This window comes from Armigeres subalbatus, chromosome 3 (assembly GCF_024139115.2).
Source record: "Armigeres subalbatus isolate Guangzhou_Male chromosome 3, GZ_Asu_2, whole genome shotgun sequence".
NCBI lineage: Eukaryota > Metazoa > Arthropoda > Insecta > Diptera > Culicidae > Armigeres > Armigeres subalbatus.
Genome location: NC_085141.1, coordinates 399,439,447 through 399,461,617, shown reverse-complemented (window position 1 = coordinate 399,461,617; position 22,171 = coordinate 399,439,447). Strand labels below are relative to the sequence as shown.

General features: G+C 38.7%; 1 protein-coding gene across 3 annotated transcripts in view; it reads right to left on the bottom strand.

The window, feature by feature from the left end:
- Positions 1 to 7,730, bottom strand: part of LOC134226920 (transmembrane channel-like protein 7) — an 88,565-nt gene extending 80,835 nt beyond the window's left edge. Inside the window, exons 1-2 of one of the 3 annotated variants that reach the window (XM_062708033.1) lie at positions 6,743 to 7,730; positions 5,516 to 5,592 (exon numbers count right to left, since the gene is read on the bottom strand). The gene's annotated coding sequence lies outside the window, so the exon portion shown is untranslated. The remainder of the gene's footprint in view (positions 1 to 5,515; positions 5,593 to 6,742) is intronic. The other 2 variants (XM_062708034.1, XM_062708032.1) reach the window with 2 other exon arrangements.
- Positions 7,731 to 22,171: the final 14,441 nt, after the last annotated feature.

Here is a 22,171-nt window from a genome sequence, read left to right as displayed (position 1 = left end):
TTAGCATTCTGCACACTGGTTTGCGAGTAAATAGACACCTGTAGTATTTCCCAAAAACATCCCGCCAGCACCAGTGCCACAACACTACTCTAGCAGTTGCTGGCTAACTGAAGGCACTTACATGTCTATACCTCATGCAGGTCACTTTTATGTTTGAAACCTACTAGAGTTAGGGGCTGTCCACAAACCACGTAGACCGAAATTTCACTTTTTCAAACCCCCGGTCCCCCCTAGTAGACTTTCGTAGACTTTTTCAAAACCCCTCCCTCCCCCCCATGATGTCTACGTAGACTTTACCAAATTTTACAAAACATCATATGTGATAGGAAAAACATGGAAATCAGCCACGTTTTAGACAATTCAGCTATTCAATTCCATTTCCATGTAAAAATTACAACAAAATTCGAATTTCAAACTTAACAAAATCACACTGAATAAAATCCAACAAAACAAAAATCAAATTGAAACGAAATCAAATTTAATCCTCTGTCCATAACTCCTGAAATCAAATCTCAAAGCCAATTAGTTTAATTACTGTTGAATTCAATTCCTCCTAGAGGTGTGCACCACCACCGCCGACATTTTTGCATCGGCGCGCCACTGATAAAATCTGTCACGCATCTGACCTATAATTCTCAACGCCGGTTCAAAATTGTAAAAATCGTGAATTTTCAGAATTTAGAAAAAAATTCGAGTTAAAATTTCGAGAACGTCAAGTCTATATTCCAATAAGTTTTGCGTGGAAATTTAGTAAAATTTCCCAATTGATAACCTTGAAATACTCCAAAGAACTCTCCGTGATAATTCCGATGCTTTTCTTGAAAATTCCATGCAATATCCCGCTGAATAATCATATGTTGAAATCAAATCCCAAGATTTTTCTTCTAAATTCCAAAAGTTTCCCCGTTAAAAAACCCGAGTAATTTTCCGTGAAAATTTAGAATTATTTCCCGAGGTAATTTTTAGTCGGACATTCCGAAATATTTCCCGTGAAAATTCAGAATGGTTTCCTACGATATTTTTTAATTTCTCTTGCAAATTTGGAGCAATTTCTTGAGGAAATTTAAATAAATCTTATGGACATTCCAAAAAATATTTTCAGAATAATTTTCTGTGGAAATATGGAGAATTTTCAGTTGAACTTTTTGTGAACTTCTTGTAAAAAAATCGAATAAATTTTCATGAAAATTAAAAAGACTTTTTTACAAAAATTGCAAATATTTTTTTTGTGGAAACTGTTTTTGGTGGGAAATTCAAATAATTTCTCGTGGAAGTTTTAAAAAATTTATTTAGAAATTTCGAAAGTTTTCCATCGATAATTCCAAAGAATTTACATTAGAACTGCCGAAGAAATTTACGAAGGAGAATTTTTCACGGGCATTTCAAATAATTTTGCTTATAGGGTATCTGTTCCTATATCAATAACAATAAGCCAATGCGCATATGAAATGCATTTATTTCTCACCCAATAATCAAGAAACATGAGAATAATTATGCTCGGCTAATGTCATTTTTAATTGATAACAATTTGGTTACTTCAAAAATGAAATTGTTATCACATTATAGAAGTATTTAGCTAAAAAACATCTTCACTGCCATGCACATATTTCAATAACATTCAAAAACAGTTAATCCTATGCCTGTACCTAAATCAATAATACTGTTTCCAACATAAAATACGCACACTATTACTTGTGTGTATACGTAACAATATGATTGCAGTGATGCCAAATTCTTCAATGTTTTGTATTTGAGTTGAAATATAATTACAAAATTGCTGTTTTTGTTGCAGTATTCCATCTTATCAGTTCAATTTTATGTTTGTCATAATTTATCTTTTCGATATAATTTATTTTACAAACATAAGAGTTGAATTTCACAGTGAAAGTTCATTCAAGCGTTTTGAAACAAAAATCTAGGTCGGCAACCCTTGAGAGTACTGCAAGCCATGTAAACAGTTTGGAATACGGACAAGGATAATTTAGATTTTGTTCGAAATAAACCTATATCAAACTATAGGAAATCGCGTTAGTTTTTCAAATATGATTATATTTATAGTGAAATTGTGATGTGCTCTTTGTGTTGTGAAGTGTATTTTGAAAGGATTATTTTTTTTCAGCTTGAAATTGAGTGGAAAACAACGGCTTGAAATGAGATGAATCTGCTAGTAGCAATCGAGCAGTGCATCAAATCAACAGTTCAGAGGTAGGAAAATGAAAATAAATGTGTTTTATAATTTTGTTTTTAATAATTTGAGTCTTGTGAACTAAAACATTACTCAAACGGAATTTTAAATAATATTCCAAACATTGGAGAAGGTGGTCTATTAATTATTGTGTACATACAATGTGAGAAATTGTATTCAAATTGATTTTTTATTTGGTTCATCGACGGTTGAGATTAATATACGGGCTGTTATTAATATGGGAACAGATACCCTATTTGCAAAGAATTCCTCGCGAAAATTCCGAAGAATTTCCGAAATTCAGCAAAAAATTTCGGAGAATTCCCTTTACAAGTTCCAAAGAATATCTTTTGGGCATTCTAAAGACTTTTCCTTGGATATTCCAAAATGCATCCTTTGTCAATTGAAAAAAAAATCCGTTAAAGTACGACATAATTTTCATAGTTTGCAAAGAAAATCAAACGAAATTCTAGTAGGAATCTGCAGTATAATCCAAGTGAAGATTTTGAAAAAAACTCGAAAGTTTTTAAGCATACTTTGGAGAATTTTCCTGCTCAACACAGTAGAATTTCCTGGTGAAATCCATGATAGTTTTAGGCCGTAGCTCACACTTTTACTTTAGTGAAATTCATTAAATTTTTAAGGTGAAATGCAAGAGATTCAGTGGCGTAGCCACGGGGGTGGTTTTGGACATAAACCCCCCCGCAAAGACAACATTTTTGGAAAGAATTTTTTTTTTCGAAAGAAAAATAATGTTCAGAGAACCCCCCCCCCCCCCCAGACCAATTTTCTGGCTACGCCACTGAAGAGATTATATCGGTAAAGTCTTGCAAAAAAACCGGAACATCCTAGAAAAATGAAACAAGTGAACTTCGCACGAAGCTGATGTATAATCGCTTTTAAAAAACATAAAATCAAAAAATCCACGTGGACTTTTGGTATACCCCCCCGTCCCCCTTCGTAGACTATCGTAGACTTTTTCGAAACCCCTCCCTCCCCCTCAAGAGTCTACGTGGTTTATGGACAGCCCCTTATAATGCTTGGCCCGGTTACAATCGGCATGCTACAAACCATTAATAGTATCAAATCATTTTTACTAATATTTGTAAAGGGATTCAATCAACATATTCATTTTCGTTGCAAATAAAACCAACTGAAAACTCCGGAAAGTAATTCCTGGTCTGATTTTGGACTGTTACTATTATTTTAATTCAGGGCGAATTCGGACATAATTCATGTGTTTTTATTCTGACACAAAACATGCATCCTTGTTTATAGCCTTCGGCATCATTCGCCGATAGCCGATACGAAATCATATCCAAGCCACCTTCCTCTCTCGCCTTGTGGAAACCCGCCGAAACCAACAAAGCCACCGCTACCATCAATAATTCACAGTGATCCCTCGCGTCAGAACGCCTTGAGATCTGAGTTACCAAAAGAGGTTTTGATCTCCTATTCTAAAGACAGCCGTTGTGTTGCTTCTTGACCAGCAGTCTGAGGTTTGCTGCCGGTTTCTCTCCGAAACGTAGCTTTGCGGTTCTGAGGTCAAAAATAGTTCTCATAAAGCAGAAGAATGCTTGTAAACTTGCAGTTATCCTAGAAAATAAAATGAAATTATAACAGAAAATGCATAAGGGAGCGTCCACAAATTACGTAACGCTTAGAGGGTGAGGGGGGGTTGGGCGAAGTGTGACGACCCATACATAATTTTTAGATGCTTCATACAAAAAGTGTGACATAGGGGGGAGGGAGGTTGAAAATGCCCAATTTTTGTGTTACGTAATTAAAGGATCTTCCCTAAGAAAATTACAAAATTCTAGAATGACATAACGAAAATATTTGACATTTGTTTTTTGTTGATACCAGATGAGTGCCAATGTTTTCCAAAGAATCAATGCCTACATTGATTAAAATATGTAAATATTTTCTACCTCTTGAATGTCAAAAGGCACTCACTCGGCCGCCATTATCAAGCGAAAAATACTGGATAGAGCTCGTTTCCTACATCCAATTAGAAATTCCATCAGTTGCCTTCTCCTATCTATCACATTGGCAGCTCGTTAACCAAGACGGACCTCTGCCTCTCGAACCTAACCCAAAAATTCCAACAAATTCCGCATGAACTTGTGGCAAGTGCAGAGGTATATTCGGCTTGCATTGGGCGAGTGATTGCATCATCATTTCCTCCCCCTTCCCTACATTGACTTGCATTCTGACGTGGCAGGCGCCAGTATGACCTAACAAATGAGATCACCAGTACTTGTACACCCAGGTTTTTTTTTACACGGTTGGAATTTATTAATTTCTCGGGTAACCTGAATTTTCACAGCTTTTCAAATACACTCTGAATTTTCTTTGATTTTTTGTGAATTTTTTCGTGGGGTTAACTGATTGTTTCATTGATGCTGAAGGTTTTAAACGACTAAAACCAAACCGTGTAAAAAAAACCTGGGTGTACATTGAAGATGTGTGCTAGCCCCAAGCAAACATCTGTTGGTTCCCTGTGCAAGAACAGCTGATCTGGTCATAATGGAGTAGCAACTACGAGCAGTCAATCAAGCTCAAGCTTGAGAGCCAACGGAGGTTTCTCGATGTCCACAAAAATACCTAATCCGTAAGATTTGTTTAACGGATTTCTAGAAGCTCCCATGATTGTTTGGAAAGAGTTCAAAAGTCGTGTCAAAAGATACACGATTTCACACAAATTTTCAGGAAGATCTTCTTCTTTTTCTTATTGGCATTACATCCCCACACTGGGACAAAGCCGCCTCGCAGCTGTTCATTAAGCGCTTCCACAGTTATTAACTGCGAGGTTTCTAAGCCAGGTTACGATTTTTGCATTCGTATATCATGAGGCTAGCATGATGATGCTTTTATGCCCAGGGAAGTCGGGACAATTTCCAATCCGAAACCGGCACCGGGAATCGAACCCAACCACCCTCAGCATGGTCTTGTTTTGAAGCCGCGCGTCTTACCGTTACCGCACGGCTAAGGAGGGCCCTCATATAAGAAAGATAATGAAGGTAAATTGCGACTCCAGGAAGTCAGCGAGAATTCCGAATGGTGGATGAAGGCACCAGAAAATTCATAACATTGATTGGAGCCAACTTTTGATAAACTTTCAGGTTATCATAATTGCGCATAACTGCGCATTTACTTGATTCTTTGTGAACGACCAGAATTATCAACGATATTCTACTAATCTTTAATGTTTTGCTTTGAGAAGTGATTAGGCTTCCAGTAACTCAGGAACTCATATGGACTTCAAGGATTCATACATGCAGAGATTTTCATAATTCAGGAATTAAAAAAAACATTTTTGATACATACCTGGATTTTTTTTCGAGAAATTGACTGGAAAGTCAGGGAAGGTCACGGAATTTTATTCTCAAATTTGAATCGACACCCTGTGTAAACAAAAGTACGCATCATTTATCGTTTGAAAGCGCTTCCTGAATATGGGAGCATAACAAGAAGATTTTAAACAAACTCGTTCTAAAGTTTTTCGGTGAACAACTGCAAAATCTACTAAAGGAAGTTTTGTAATAGCCATTCCGAAAATGTATTTAGTAGTTTTCCGGGATATAAAAACAATGATTCCAAAATATTACGAATTGAGATTGATGATGAATTTACAACATATACCAATGTATGCGATTTATGCGTCGGTTCGCATCTATCTATCGATATATTCTGTATAGTTATAGAGGGTCGAGTGTAGACATACCGTTAGTGGCGGATACAATCCGATTCGATGATACATCGAAATGTAATTGTGCCTACCTACGTTAAATCAATCATAGATTGAACTCGGGAAGTAGATCATAACAATGCTTGCATCATTTAGCTGTGGCAACTGCAACAACTTTATTTATATGGCGTATTGCCGTATGTAGTGTAGGTGCCTATGTTACAGCGATGTAGGGTAAAATGCCCAATAGTGGACCCCCTAGTAGCAGAATTTTGCTCTTCCTGTCATAAGGCTTAAAAATTTTCAACATATTAACTCTGCTTGATATCTAACAGTAATCTCTGCATCCTCTCTTCACGATACATACATAAAACACCCAAATACACGACGTTATTCGTTGAAATTAACATTTTAAAGTCTAACTGAATTCGCCCTATAGTAGACCCCCTGGGGGTCCATAATAGGAAATTGCTTCCCTATAGTCGACACTTCATTTGATTTTCATGTCCCGTTTCGGGACGTTCTTCTTCCCTATTATGGACCCCCTAAAATATTCCTATAATGGACACTCTCGTGTTTATTTTTTATAGAATTGTAAAAAATCATCTAATTTTACTTTTCATAGCATTTCCAATGCATGTAATCAAATCATAGGACTGTAAGGTAGGTTCTCCCGATAGAATTTCATAGCAAAATGTTGCCATTGTGCAGTAATAATGCAAAAATGGCTGGAGGGTCCACTATTGGTTGGGGGTCCACTATTGGGCATTTTACCCTATGTACAACTTGAGCCAATTTCATTAAATTAATAAATACAACAATTTAGAAAGCATGTCATTTTTAAGTGCACTTCTAGCGATACTCACGTATGAATATTCATCCATAGATTATTGTTGCAAATGTTGTCTCGAGTTGGGCTTTCAGCATTCAGGTCCCGCCCGCACAAGGAACTAATTCTCTTGCACAGTCTCCTTCGCTGGTGGCTTTGTGTTGTGTATATTTTTTCCTGTGCTTGATTTCTTCTGTAGTATCCAACCACTGCCCCTCTCCTTCAACTGCAATCGTGCCAGTTTTTGTTTAATCACTACTCCGATGGCCTGCGGCTAGTACATTTTCCCCGTAGTATAAGCCAGCCATCAACCTTATAATTTATCACTTGCGCTGTATATGTATTCCGACAAATAGACAATTTCAATGCATTTTGCATTCCAGACCTCGCTCCAGAAACCCGCCCTAAACACTATGTTCTACATCTTTGAAGTCGTCGTCGCAACCTCAGCGTTGTACTGTTGCGTTTGATTCGACTGCCATTGGAGGTGGGTTGACTGGCTGCAAAACCTGATTTATTGTAGCAAATCTCACCCAATCAACACTCCCTCCTTGCTTATGCGTATGTATGTGATGCTTCCTGCTGCTCTGCACCATACACAATACGCGAGAAATGGGCTACCACCATCAAACAGTGGCCAATTTTTTGTACTCTTCTTCGGCCACTATCGAATAATGCCACAAACTCTTCACCTTTGCTTGATTCGTCGACTTCCCCCGAAAAGTGGTGTTGTGCATCCGCTATTCTTTCACGGTTGCTTGGATTGGATTTACAGCACAGCCATGCATACACCTCACATAGTAGGTCGTGCTCCGTGGAGATTTTCTTCTTTTTCTTTTGTGCAGCAAACAAACCTATTTTTCCTCGGTTGCCTTCGATTATTCACAATGACCCGACACTTCACCAAGTTCTCTAGGCTGAGAATGCAAATATTTTGCAAATTTCATTCATCATCACAATTCACTATTTTTATAATTTTTACGAAAAAAAAACTTTTGCATCACCTCTCTTATTCTTTTTAGTTGGCCTCTCGCACCAGTACTGTATAGTGTAGCAGCAGCCAGCAATCAAGAGAAGAGGATGATGAAGATGATGAGCCCCAACAACCCTCCTTTCTTATCCAACCGCACAGCAGCGATCTGCTCTTTGGTGAAGTGAAACGTGAACCACCACCGCCTCGCGTCAACGCTACGCGAACCTAGAGCTAGCGACCGACCGCGTCCGAACACTGCACAACCAGTCAGCACGAGTGCTGAACGAGATATGACGACGGTCGGTGAGCTCACCCTACATCAAGGCAGGCCAAATAGTAGCAAAGTATGTACGCCATGGAGTGATGTAAAATTTTGTGATTGGTTCATGGTTCGAAGCCATCAATGATTTGTCTCATTCGACCATACAATATTGGAATGATAATAAATTAAAAAGCATAAAGACATTAATCATAATCATAATTGTTGGAACTTGACTGTCCAGATCGGATATAAATGTGTTTTACTCATTTTTTCTCTTTGGATTTGTCGCCATAATTTTTTTTATTACTGATTAGCCTGGTATTCGTTTTTGTACCAATTTTTAAGCTATAATTTTTCTCGTATTAACTTGTCACACTGCGGCTAAGCCCAGCTTGTAGAAAGCTGAGTAAAAACACGTAAAATATAGTTTAATCAAAGTTAATTGCCTATATTCCGGGTATTAAACCACCCGACTTGGACATTAATTTACAATTTTCTGAAAACTTAGATGTGAATTTGTACATTATGTGGAAGATTTTGATTTGAAAAATGTATTGGAGATAACCACTTTCTCTTCGATGGGACTCGAACCCACGACCCTCACGTGGGTCGTGGGTTCGAGTCCCACCGAAGGGAAAGTGGTTACCTCCAATACATTTTTCAAATCAAAATCTTCAACACAACACATTCTTCACATATGTGAATATTCACATCTGAGTTTTCAGAACATTGTAAATTAACGTATAATATAGCCAAAAGTCCAAAATAAATCATTTACCCTATCCACACAGGGAATGCAATATTCATGTTATGCCACATAAGGGTCGTAAGAGTCGACGACTATTATTTGATAAAGTCAGTATGATTTTTTTTTGTTTTTATTTCATCAAAGAAAATTTGCCTACATTGAGACAACATATGAAAATCACGAGCGTATATTGAGACAACATATGAAAATCACGAGCCTACATCTACCTGCATGGCAAGATATCTTGATCTATCCGCCGAAATATCACAAAGGAAAGGTAGATGACAGAAAAATATGCACTCACTAGGTGAAGGTACTCAATATGCCCAATGCAATGCTTCTCACTGCCAGCATAAATGTTCGCTCACAATTTTACTCAGCGCATCAACAAGGCATCAGTGTAACGCAGCGCCGTCACGCCGTTGCTTTTTAGCAAGGCTATAAAATTACTAAACGAACCGCACGCAGCTCCATATTGGGTAAAGGCAGGCAAGTTCGTCTACGATCCATAGGGGAAATGACGGCTTCGGCAGGTTTTGTTCTATTATTGGCAGGGGGGTTTTTTATAACCAATTATGCTCAAATTTGGCCTAAACATTCTTTGCATATCAAAGAATATTGAGGCCAAATTTCATAAAATTTAGTCAACAAAAACCCCCCTGCCAAAGCCGTCTTTCCCCCTAGCACATTATAGCAGAATTATGTTTTCCTTGATTATTATTATAGAGTCATTTATTATAATCGTTTTTGCATTTCTCGTACAACAAAATTTCATTTCACTCCAAGAATTTTTTTTAGAATGTCCGGAGATCCATAGTGTTATATACCAATCAAAAATAGCTGAGCAAATGTGTGTGTGTGTGTGTGTGAACGACAAAAAATTTAACCAACTTTTAATATACCTATAAATTCTTCAACGTAGTTGGGTCTCCAGTAGCTCCAGTGGTGGGTATATTAATAACTAAGGAAATGCTAATCTTCTTCTTCTTCTTCTTCTTATTGGCATTACATCCCCACACTGGGACAGAGCCGCCTCGCAGCTTAGTGTTCATTAAGCACTTCCACAGTTATTAACTGCGAGGTTACCATTTTTGCATTCGTATATCATGAGGCTAACACGATGATACTTTTATGCCCAGGGAAGTCGAGACAATTTCCAATCCGAAAATTGCCTAGACCGGCACCGGAAATCGAACCCAGCCACCCTCAGCATGGTCTTGCTTTGTAGCCGCGCTTCTTACCGCACAAGGAAATGCTAATAGAATACTTGAAAGTTGAAAAGCAGGCCAAGTTCCAGTTGGAATGTAGAGCATTCGAAGAAGAAGAAGAAGTTGATCGCTATTGAATTTCATAAAAATCGATCATTGCTTATATGCAGTTATGGGGAACATGGTAAATGGAATAGGGGGTCCTATAGCGTAGTTGGCTACACGTTCGCCTTACAATCGGATGGTCATGGGTTCGATTCCCAGCCCCTCCACCTCTTCATTTGCCGGATCCGCAGCCCATACGGTGGCGTTTTAGGGTACGCGCCTTACGGCTGCCTGATGACGACTGACAACTTGTTCTTCTCGGAGGCATTCCTCCAACGTGACTCGGATAAATGGCAACCGAACAACGCAACGATCTTTGTATTAATACACGACATGGACAAACGGACACAATGGACTCACGATGAGATGGACTGGCAACGACAACAATAAATGAGTAAAGGCTCTTCCAAACTTAAGCGATTTCATCGCCGCGACCAAGATTTTTTTATGTATACAGGTTATCCGACTTGTCAATATCTCCAACTCCGCCATTTTGGATTTTTGTATGGAATTTATGCTCGATTATTTACGTTTTGCACTGAAAACTTATGTTTCCCCCCCGCGCTGGTTATTCCCATCTACTGACGAAGTCGGATAACCTGTACATAAAAAAATCTTGGCCGCGACGGCGACAACTAGTCGCCACGATTCTATAGTTGGGTCGCTGCAGGCAATGTTCTATTTACGCTTCCATTCCAACGGCGACAGAATCGCTGTCGCCAAGCGATTGAATCGCGTCGTGACTGTCGCGTCGCGTGTATTTGGGGGAACCTTAATGGAAATCTAAAAATAGATTCTGTGTGGATTTTGTATAGCGAATACAACAGTAGATCTCGGGACAGTAGCGGTTAAGTAACACAGAATAGAGTGCCTATATCAAATAAAGAAAGGAATAAAAAAATGGTAACTGGAACGAAAATGATATTCAGCCTCACATTGATTTTATTACACTGCTGAGTAATGGCGTAATTGTAAGTGATTAATCTTCACCCATCGTGCACAATCCGCTCTTTTTATCCATGGAAGTTATGAGTAGCCCGCTTTGGACGAAAATTGAGTAAAATTAATCTTGTAATCTTGTAATATCAACGCACCCTCTGACCATAGCCTATCTGCGTTGTATTTAAATACCGCTGAGCGATACGTCTACTGGGCAACACGTCCGGTGTGCACTGCACTAAGATCTCCTTAGATGCAACCGGACCGAGATCTTACTTAAGGCTCCCAAGGGTCCGTTTCGTTATATGTTGCCATAAAATAGAAATATATGCACTTGCTTTTCTAATCTACGGGAATATTTAAATTTACTAATGATATTGATTAGTGACAAGTAAATTCATTCATCGATCAGATTAGAACGAGCTCAGTGCAATTAAAATATAAACGCAATACTTATCTGCAATTCACAGAAGATGTTGGGATTGTCCTTGAAGTAATTACGTTGTGAACACAGACTTCCTGTATTGACGGTGGTTGTTATGAATATGAATACCACTGCTGATACCGGAACAATAAGATTTTCTTCATCACTGGTCGTCTGGAAAGAGGTAGATAAAATAATTGGGCCGCTTTCACTCGCCGGCCCGCAAAACATTAGTAAGTAATTAATCTTACTACAAAGACAAAAATACAGTTCTAATAATTCTGTCTTATTAATGGATATCACACATGCCCATCTGATACTTAACTTAACCAAAAACATATCCTCAATACTTAATAAAATGATAACTGTATATAGTTTCTATTATTGTCCATATATACCTACTATTCAATCTAGGATTCCAAATCGGATAAATTAATTCAGTTGCTAACTAAAAGCTTATCCTCAACGCTTTGGCTGTCAATAGTCTCCACAATATGAACCTTAAAGGTTATAACTTTGTTCAATCCTACATCTGTTTATATTAAAACTCAATCCTAACTGCCCCGAAACCGCTTTCAACACATAATTGCCCCGAGCACAGCCACTACATGCGACCCACAGGACCCCAATCGAGGACGGCCTACACTATACCGTTGTGAGCTTACACCCTCTCCTGGGCTGTGCGACGCTGAAAAAATGCTCCTAACGTTTGATGCCTAAAAATAAAAATAAAATAAAATAAAAAAATAAACTAATTACACTAAATCTTACACTTTTGATCGAACCCGGCTGACATTCGCGTTAAACAATGTGTTCCATGAGTGCTGATCACTCATGATAACGCCCCGAATCGGCGAATAAAATTCAGTTTAACGTAGAGTTTAAACCCTCTCTTGCGCTAAGTAATGCTGAAAACCTAACTTCTAGGAATTTGATTCGTAGAAACAAATTATACTGAAATTGGTGCGTGGCAAAATAAGTTATACTATTAGCTAATTTAGTTAAACCCTGACTACCCCACATTATACTGGCCCGTTTGGAGTCATCCAGTGGCACTTGGTCTTAGCATTCGTTTTCTTTTAAATTCTATAACAATTCACCACGCTTACCCCCATATTAGTAATATGTAGAACGAATGCTTGACTATTACTATACTAAGTATAGTAAAAGACCGGAAGTAATAATTGGGCCAGCCACCACCAAAAAAAAAATTGAGTAAAATTAAGAAACAAAAAGAGGCGGCAATAAAATTTTACTCAGTCTCAGTCACTGAGTGGATAAAAGATAGAATGTTGTGTCGAGAAAGGCTTCATCGCCGTTGGGGGGATAAATTTGGGTTCTAAAATATGTGTTGATCTTGAAGATTTGAAATCAAAACGTGTGATGTGGAAACAACTAACGCGAATGAAATAGATAATTACTGAATGTAGTTGGCATCAGCAAATTATTTAGGAGTTGTTTTTTGCAATACGGTATTAGTAATTTACCTGGATACCTGGTTGGCTACAGCGTCGCTTAACCTCTGGCGTTTTGTAGAGCTCCAGTCGGTCTTGGGCGATGTTCCTAAAGTTTCTCCAGGTCCGATTCCACCGCGTGCAGCTAGCGTGTTTGTGGCTTTCCACGAAGTCGCCGGCTTCTATTCAGTTTTCTGCTGAATATTGTTTGCGCTATTCTTTCTTCCGACATTCTCACTAAGTAAAGTCTGTCGTATTTTATTGGGTTCACAATATTTTCTTCTTTCTACAATTGATGCAGCTCATCCGTCTGCGCCACACACTATTTTTTATCTAGATTCTCTCTGAGTAGCTTCCCGGTCCGCTTCTTTTCATATCTATGCTTCATGTCCTTAAAGGGCCACTGGAAGAATCAATGTTCTATTAGGTCTGCATGTTGCGGTACCTAAGCTAGTTACGTAATCCGTATAAAGCCATATTCTCAGCAGCAATACGTTTTTTCACTTCACAGGAAACTTCATTCTCACATGTCCCAAATGTTCCCAGCAAAACAACTTCTTTAACAACTTGAAGCATATCTCCACCAAGCACTACCTCAGCACCAATACCACTAGGTCTTTCTCTATCTCTAACCGTAACCATGTACTTTGTCTTGATAGCGTTAATGGTTAAGTCTATCCCAGCCGTTTTCTTCTTCAGTGGGACAAAAGTATCCACTACTGCCCTGCGATCAATTTCAATGAGGTTTAAGTTGTCCGCAAAGCCATGAGCATATGCAAGTCAGACTCCTAATCACGCCCTCGAGTGCAATGTTGAACAATAAATTCCAAAGAGCATCACCCTGCATCAATCATGCACAGCATCTATTTTGACCAATTATTATCATGTTCGTTTTTTTTTTTCAGGTTTTTCGATGCGTCTTGCAATAAGTAGGCTGACCATACGTACCGTATTTAACGGGACAGTCCCGTTTTTAGACCCTATTGTGCTGTCCCGTCGTAATCTAAAAATCCTCAATTTGTCCCGTTTTTTCATTGACTTTAAAAAAAGCTAGTTTACACATCAGGACCTTTTCTGCAAATTTCGCTCATATGTGTGTGCACGGGATTTATGGGATTCCGTTATAAGAAATTATAAATTCGACCCGATTCAAAACACAATCCGGCGGAAATCTCCGATAGTTCGCTGTAAACTGTAAGCTGTAAACCAGACTTTAACTTGGTCTAGATTGATTAATTATTTTAGAGCGTCTTAGGGGAAATGCTACAAGTTTAAAAGACTATTATTCTTCCATTTACTTCCACTATTCACTGTATCACTGTTTGTTGATACATAAAAAGTGAATAGTGGAAGTAAATGGAAGAATAATAGTCTTTTAACCTTGGTCTAGATTTTTTTTTGCTTTTCGCGACGAAATTGCATGAGTTCCGCATTTTTGGGAGTACATGGAAACAAAATCAATGGACAAGATTCCCGAAGTGTGAGACTACTTTTAGCGTTATTTATTTATTTCGATCAAAAAGGACTGTGAATTGATTATATTTGTAATTTATTCTCATGCGCCAACCATATTCATGGAAATTATTAATGTCTTTTCCTTGTTGAGATTCTTGTTATTCTTATCTGCAGATTTTTCCCACTTATATGCATGAAAAAGGAATTTGGCCCGGGAAATAAATAATCCCACCCTTTTGTTCTTTTCGCATTCGTCTCTTGACATTTTCTCTTAACACTTTTATTTTCTTAGCCTTCTAATGACCTTAGGGCACTATTGTTTGTTATTTACAACTGTGCAGAATTGGAAAAGTTCTTGATATTTGTCAATAATAAAACACTTAATGCATGTCTAAAAGTAGAATAAAATAAATTTTCAAAATTCTGCATTTTTTTATAATGTAAATATTTGTAGTAAGGTATTTGGCCACAACTAACTTAATACAATAGAAGCTTATGAGGTGAATTATTTACTCTTAAATATTTCTAATTTCTTACACGAAAAAAGAAAATTAACCCCATGAATTTTTAAATTTCCACAGCTCTTGAATTTCATCACAAGGTTTTTTGACATGTCCCGTTTTGCAAGCGCGTTTGTCCCGTTTTTTCGCCGAAATGATCTGGTCAGCCTAGCAATAAGCGTTCTACTAAAAGGCATAATTTCTATAGGTAGCATATACGCTAGGTAACGGTAACATATACGAAACGTCGAAATGTATTTGATATGTAGACGCTTGCTTCATAAGGGCTACATGTTGTAACATTGAAAACTAAGTGCGGCCTCTTGCTCCACTCTACTCTAATTGGCACACTCTAGTTCCGTGCTCTTCCTTATAAATTGGGCATTTTAGGCCATCCAATCAGCTGGTAGGCAGTTCTTCATTCTCCAATTTTTTTTAATGATGTGGTGTATCGATTGATGCAGCTGCTCACTTTCAAGATTGAGAAGCTCGAACGGGATCTCGTCCTTCCGAGCAGGTATACTGCTTTTCAGCTCATTTAGAGCATATTTTACCTGATGGATTATAGAAGGTAACGGAAATCTGTAACCAGACACCTGGGGGATGCAAACCCAGGTAGTGTAAGGTTGGGATTTTCACTCCCGACTTACCAAAGGCAACTCCTTCTTCTTTTGTCACATTCCACGGTCCGCAATACGCTAGGAGAAGAATAAACGCTGTCATAAAAATCAGAGAAAAATGTCCACAGCACGATATGAGATGCAAGTCTCCAAATATTAAAAAAAATTAAAGCTTTACTTATTTGAAAATGATTTAAACTATGAGGTTAGATTTGGCGATTGTTTCATCCCCAGGTCATGCATCCCTGACGTTGGTAGCGGAATCAAGGCTTGCCGTAGGCCAATGACAGGGCGAATAAGCTTTCTTATATGAGATCTACAATCTACATACAATCTTTACATCGTGTGTCGAGCACCCTCCGTACACACTCAGTTTTTATTTCTGCAGCTCGGCAAAAATTCGCACCCGACAAAATAAAAACTGATATCCCAGCAAAAGTGACGTTTGTTAGCTGATTTCCGGCAAATTATCAGCTGACCTTCAGCAACTTTAACAGAAATTTCCGCAAAAAACATGTTTGCTCGTCTGTGCGCATCTCAGTAAAACTTGCGAGACTGAGTACTGAGACCATGGAAAAAAAATAGTGGGTAGACTTCATAAAGGCTCTCATAGACCGCGACCGCCTCATTTGCGTCATTAGGCTTATCGTGCGTTGGGGCATAGTTGCTGATCATGTTATAGTTGAAGAATTTGCTTTTTTTCTAGACGCAAATGCGGTTGCTTAGCGGCATCGATCACCATAAAGCAAACTCCACGTTCTGCTCTGTCGCCGCCGCTATAGTAGATGTGGTACTTGAATGAAATGTTTGCCATGGGATACACCGCTGGAAATTCACGTTCTCCGGTTTTGGCCCACCGTATATCATGTATTGCTGCAACGCTCACGCCGACCATTTGCAGCTTATGAGCTAGGAGCCATACACGTGCGAGTTCATTCAAAGTTCTTACGTTCCAAGATCCGACATTCCAATCGTTGTCCTTTATGCGTTGCCGGGTTTGTTGCCGCTGAATCCATCCGTTTGCTCTACTTTTGCCTTTCTTAGTAGTCTATTACTTTCGACTGTGATTTAATGCTTTAGAGATGGCTTGTCAGTCTTGACCAAATCAAAACACTGTTATTTAATCTTGTCCGACGTTTCGGTCCGTTTGGGACCTTCCTCAGGACTCATTTGTTACAGGTTATCCTTAACTCAAGCTCTATCTGGGATAAGGGCGAATGTCACAAGAGAGGATTCTCTCCTTCTTTTTAATAAATGTGACAAGCAGCGGATTACTTAGTGGTTTTTCACCTCAGCACGATAGAAAACAATGCGAACTTGCATTCTGAGGTGATAAACTGCAAAGAAATCCTGTGCTTGTCACTTTTATTTAAAAGAGAGGAAGTCGACGAAGAGAATTCTCTTTTGCGACATTCGCCCTTTTACCAGATAGAGCTTTCACTGTGGTTCTGCTGAACCATTGATTGTCACGAGGTCAGGATTTTCCCACATAAACAAGAATGGTTCGAGCACCGCGTAAATGGTTATTTCTTGGTAGTTGTAGAATCTTTGATAGTCTATCTTACAAGGGTTGCGCTACCTACATCGCGATGAAGGGGCTTTCTTCTCGATGCTGACACGATGCATCAAAAATTTCTTTCCAAGCAGCACACAAGTAAGATAAAGCTCACAGCACAGCACAATATGAGCAGTTTAAGTCACAATTAAGTTGCTACAACCAGATTCACTTGACTTGTGATGTTTGGGATTCCTTTATGGATTCCTCTGGAAATTCCATTTGGAATTCTTTTGGGAAGTCTTTTATAAATACCTCCAAAACTCTTTTAGCAGTTCAGAAATCCCTCTTTATCTTTATAGTTACACATCATTGAGACAATAACATCTATAAAATTTAAAATTAAATTTCGTAATATGTGAAGCTGCCTGACGTTTTAACTAAATATTTTACTAAATACACCCGATTCTTTTTTTACACGGATTATTTTCACACGGATTCTCAAAATAACACGGATTTTTTTTGCACGGTTTCTCGAAATAACACGGATTTTTTTTACACGGATTCTCGAAATAACACGGATTATTTTTACACGGATTTATTTTTACACGGAACGCATCCCCCATATTAACAAAGGCCCGGTTACTTTTTTTACACGGATATTTTTTGCACGGCTTTTTTTACACGGTTTCTCGAAATAACACGGATTTTTTTTGCACGGATTCTCGAAATAACACGGATTATTTTTACACGGTTTCTCGAAATAACACGGATTATTTTTACACGGATTTTTTTAACACGGGACGCATCCCCCGTGTAAAAAAAGAATCGGGTGTACTAAGCAGCAAGGCGACAACAACCCAGATCTGGGTTACAATGGCAGTAAAAAAGAAAATCAATGAAATCAAAAACAAAGAAAAGTGATTGAATAAGTGGCCTTTTTATTAATAAAAAAATAATATTGCCAAGGCTCATTTGCCGTGAAGCGTTACAGAGCCGAAATCAAGTTTAACAACACATTTCATAATTCTCATACAGTGTTAGTTTTGGGGAACCAAAAGACTCGCGGTTTGGTCGAGGTCAGGGAATACAATAATACAGTAGGAATCTGTAACAGACAAAGTCACCTTACGAGTCACCTACAAGTTTAGGTGCCTGACTGAATGAGACCCTGGCTTCGACGAATGCCAAATATCAGTTAAACAATTTATGTATTATTTTACTGGATAAAGCCTCATTCTAAATCTCAAACTAATCAAGCAAACTATTCATTAACCAAGAAATTGTATGTCAGTACATTGACATACAGACACTGTTGTGAAACGACCTTTCCGTAGAAAAGGGGGATTGATCGGTCCGGCTAGTCAACATTAAACGCCACAAAACATAACATAGTGTGCAATCATTTTCTATTATTCTCCATCCATACAATCATTTACTTCTTATTCCCTACTCTCCTACACATTGCGCATGCTGTCTTCTTTCTTCACTTTCTTACGTTCTATCACTCACGTCCACTGCATCCATGATCCCCGCCTATCACGTCCTGCCTGCCTTCCTGTTCTCGTGTCTCGAGGGGATTGAGAGCCCCTGGTCGTTGGCGCATAGGGGATGACTTCACTCCGATCCGCGTCGTACTTCAGAAGAGACGTACACACCGGCTTTCTCCTAGCTCGGATCGCCAGATTTGACGAACACCCACCGGCTCCGATCGCGAATCGTCGTGGGTCGTGCCGAAGCGATTCAGCCACTGACAGGGATGAAATCTAACGCCTCCGTCGGCTCGTCCCGCGTCGAGCTCCGTTCCGCCTTGGAAAAACGGTGTTCGTGATCGCGCCGGGAAACCCTCGCCGCAGTTCCTGTTCCTGGCTAAGCACCACAATCACGTCAAGCTACAAGATACGAAAAAAGAGCCTCCGTGTAGAGGCCTTTTTACGTGAATCCTAGTAGAAAATGCTCGGAGGCCGATCAGCATGTAGCGTGTTCTGGTGCTCAAATAGGTTGATTTATGGTGTCTGGTTTGGTCCACGATTAGTTCACCGTTTTGGTGCCTTGCCTTTTCTCTTCGGCGTCTTGGGTGCGGTACCAGTAGTTCCCACGAGTGCCCTTTATGGATTTTTCAACCGATCCGTCTTCCAGAAGTTGGAGTTAGCCTTTCGGAATTCTACCGAGTAATTTGGCTGAGTTCTATTCGGCCAACCACGTGCACGGACAATCCGGAATCACGACGAATGTCTTTCCTACGGCTCCCGAAAGTGCTTCCTATGCCATGAAATTCTTTTTTCCTCGCACTTACTGGGACGGTGTTTAAATTTTTTTCTTGCTGTGCAGCATCGCTGGCGACAACGTAGAGAACAATACGAAATGAAGTTAGTGGAAGTGGATGATCGCTTTTTTTGTTGACATCAATTCTCGTTGACTTTAGTGACGTCTCTTTCGCCCGGTTGTCATTGAGCCCCTACACGCACAGCTGAAAGTATGCTCTTTTGGGCAGAAATACACTCTTTTCCGGGAGAATGGGACTACCCACAAAAGGAGTAAAATTTGACGCATAAAAAGAATAAGTTTTACACACTTTCCTGTTTTTATGCATAAATGTTATTCATTTGTGAATATAAGATAGTCATAATTATGCATAATATTTATTCCTTTTTGTGTGTAGTCCCATTCTCCCACGAAAGAGCGTACTTTGAAGTCATAATTAAATACTTTATAGTCAAAAGAGCATACTTCAAAGTCTTTTGTGTGTAAACTTTTTTAGCAGTGTACGGCACACGCACACAATTGACATTCAGGATGGTATGCAATGATCGATTACACACATATGTAATGTAACTAATATTAATGCTTATGCTTTGCTAACGTAACAACAACATCACTTGAGCTAGATTTGAAATTGAATTCTGACGAGTTCCTCCTTAACAACATTTACGAACTGTCATAATACAAGTATAGTATTATTACAATTAATTCCACCAAGTTGTATTACTTTACAGATACGTATTTTGACCTCAACTGTAAGGCCGTCTACAGTGTCTCGCACCTGACTCGACTCAAGTTAACTGATTTTTTTTCTTATTACGATTAGTCATCGCGCAAAATTATGATCGGCGGCGCGCCGATCCGAAATTATCGGCGGCGGCGTGTGTAAAACCACAGACGGCGGTGCCGTTGCCCGGCGGCGCACAGGTCTAGTTTTAATCGAACGTTCTGATCAATCTCAGAAAAGGTAACCGTACAAACGAGAACGAATGAGGCAAAGCGAGATAAAATGCTGCCTGGTTTACCACCTAAATGTAGGCGTAGGAGTAGGGACGTTCCGATACTTCCGATATATCGGAATATCGATATTTTTGTTTCTCTCTCTCTCTCTTCGTTGGCGTTACATCCCCCACTGGGACATTGCCGCCTCGCAGCTTAGTGTTCATTAAGCACTTCCACAGTTATTAACTGCGAGGTTTCTAAGCCAAGTTACCATTTCTGCATTCGTATATCATGAGGCTAACACGATGATACTTTTATGCCCAGGGAAGTCGAGACAATTTCCAATCCGAAAATTGTCTAGACCGGCACCGGGAATCGAACCCAGCCACCCTCAGCATGGTCTTGCTTTGTAGCCGCGCATCTTACCGCACGGCTAAGGAGGGCCCCTATGTAGATATTTTTGTTTCGATATCCGATATTTTTGTATCGATATTTTGCTTTCAATATATCGGTCATATCGATATTTTTGCTTTCGATATCGATATATTGAATCAGAACAAAGTAACACAAAAATAACAATTGCAATGTATTTTGTGAAAGAAAATACTTCAAAATGATGATGGCTTTGATGATTTTTCTCGTTAGTGCGGGTGGTGTGAGGTGTGCACTGCCATCACAAATAGTTTTGGCAACTCGACACAACATACAACATCTGGTCCTTGAATCCTTACGTGAATTCAATTAAAAATTTGACGTGTTCCTATGATAAATTAGATAAATTACCTTTAGAAATTAGGATCAGATCTGTGAAAATGAGAATTTGAAATCAGGAAAATTTTCTTCTGTTTATTCAAAAGAATGCCTCGTAGAAGTTAAAGATAATTTCTTTCAAATATTTCTACGGAATTTCTGATGAAAATTTTGATTTTTTTTCTGATTGAAATTTTTGCGTAAATTTTGAAGTGGAAGTGGTTATCAACTGTAATTAACTCGTTGAAGTGTTCATCGGCTACGCAGTCTGATGACCAGCTAAAACGCTATATTAATTCTGATCCGACGTTTCGGTACCTTTATTGGTCCCTATTCAATGGATTACGCTGAGCGATTTTAATCCGTTGAAAAAGGACAAATAAAGATACCGAAACGTCGGATCAGAATTAATATAGCGTTTTAGCTGGTCATCAGACTGCGTAGCCGATGAACACTTCAACGAATAAATTTTGAAGAATATCCGTGAAAATCGTAGAGAATTTCCGTAGAGAATTAAGAATGTTCCAATGGATTTTTTCTTGAATATTCTGAATTTTCTTTGAAAACTAGAATAATAAAAACTTCCGTGGAAATTCTTAAGAAAGAATTTTCTGTTGATAAGAATCAGAATAACCCGAGGAGAAATACAGAAAACTTGTCAGTGATATTTCAGCAAATTTGTCAAAACTTCAGTTGATTTTTCGAGCGAACGGAAAATAGCGAGTATCATGCCGAAAATGCTGCCGCTACCGGTTAAAACTACGACGAACGCCGCCGCCGATGATTGTTCGACCAGATTGGATGAAGTAATGAAAAAAAAAAGTAATTTCCAATCATTTTTGTAAAGGGATAATACGGTAATACGATAGTAATTGAATAACTACAACAAATAAATTACAAATATTCTCCTTTCTGAAATATCATACGATTTTCCGATAAATCGGTATTTTCATTCCAATATATCGGTGATATCGATACTTTGATTCGATTATCGTATCGAATCAAATATCGATATTTTGAAGTATCGGAACGTCCCTACGTAGGAGTCGGTATTAATGAATGGATTTTGAAATCACGGTCAGTGATATCGTATTTATAAAGTTTATCCGATTTTAATCGATAATACCGGAATTATCTATATCGACACACCCTTGGGCACACTTCTAGTGCCTTCGGAAATGAGAATAGCGGACCCAAAGCATTAATATGCTTGAAGTGGCTGAGTTCCATTCTCGGTACTCGTTATATAGACAGTGGAAAGATAATTTCTTTGATTTTTTCTCAATGAATCATCGATTTTCTCATACCTTCTACGACCAAAACACACAC